The following is a 1143-nucleotide window of genomic DNA, read 5'->3' as shown; positions in this document are numbered from 1 at the left end:
GCAAACATTAACCCAGCTTCGCTCAAGGTTGTGGACTGTTTGATGGCAGCGCTGGCCTTGGAACGGCAGCCCCCCTACCTACAGCCCGGCCCTGGGGTGAAGGGGAGGCTCGCAGCACCCCCAGTCTCCTCCTCAACACACTCTGCAGGAGGGGATATTGAGGCACAAGGGTGCCGGCATTGCTTCCCAAAGGTTGGAGCCAGAGGGAACACGCTGCGTGGTGCCACCACAGGCACCATCCGGCCCACATCGGTCCGTCTGGGAGCTGTGGCACGGGGAAGGGAGGGTCCTGCCTCCCAGCGAGCGTGCGTCCCCCACGATCGGGTAGTTCATGGCTGAGCAGGCAGGGAGTCAATGAGGGGATTTGTTCGGGTTAACCTCCCTGACCCGTAGTGCTTGCCATGCCACCACCTCCCCCTCCATCCTTGCTTTCCTCTCCTCCCCTGCCTCTCCCTCCTTGTTCCTCTTCCATCTATCCCGGGATGACCAGACCTGGGGTCCCCCCTCCAGTGCCAGCACCTACCCAAGTGTCCTCCAAAGGACATGCATGCACGCACACTATACATGCATGGATGTGCATGCAGGGCATGTGCTTGCACACTTGGGGGGTCTGTGCATTCACACACCTTCTATAGGGCTGGGTGAGTATGGGGTGCACAGCTGGGGGGGCTGTGCGCGTATCTGCTTACGCAGCACCTAAATGTGCTCTCCCTCTTCACACACTTCCCTGTGCACACTTAAGCTCTACTTACACACTCCTCCTGTGCACACACACTCCTTGTACACAGCCATCCATCCCTTTTACACACTTTCCCTGTGCACATCCCCACGTCACGTGCACATTCACACAACCTCTAAACCCACACACACCTTCTGCACACACACCCCCTGTGCACACTCATACATTCCCTATATACTCTCTCCATGCACAAACACACATCTCCTGTGCATGTTCACACATCCCCTATACATGTTCCTCCTGTGCCCACATAGTATCGTAGAACGATTTGGGTTGGAAGGAACCTATATCACCATGTATGTGCTCATACCTCCCATATGCATTCCCCCTGCCTGTGCACACAGGCACACATCCTGTGCACACTCATGCAAGCCCTACAGACACCTTCCCTGCACACACTCACC

Source organism: Nestor notabilis, unplaced genomic scaffold (genome assembly GCF_000696875.1).
Source record: "Nestor notabilis isolate BGI_N333 unplaced genomic scaffold, ASM69687v1 scaffold19013, whole genome shotgun sequence".
Classification (NCBI taxonomy): Eukaryota; Metazoa; Chordata; class Aves; order Psittaciformes; family Psittacidae; genus Nestor; species Nestor notabilis.
Note: the sequence above shows the minus strand (reverse complement) of the source record.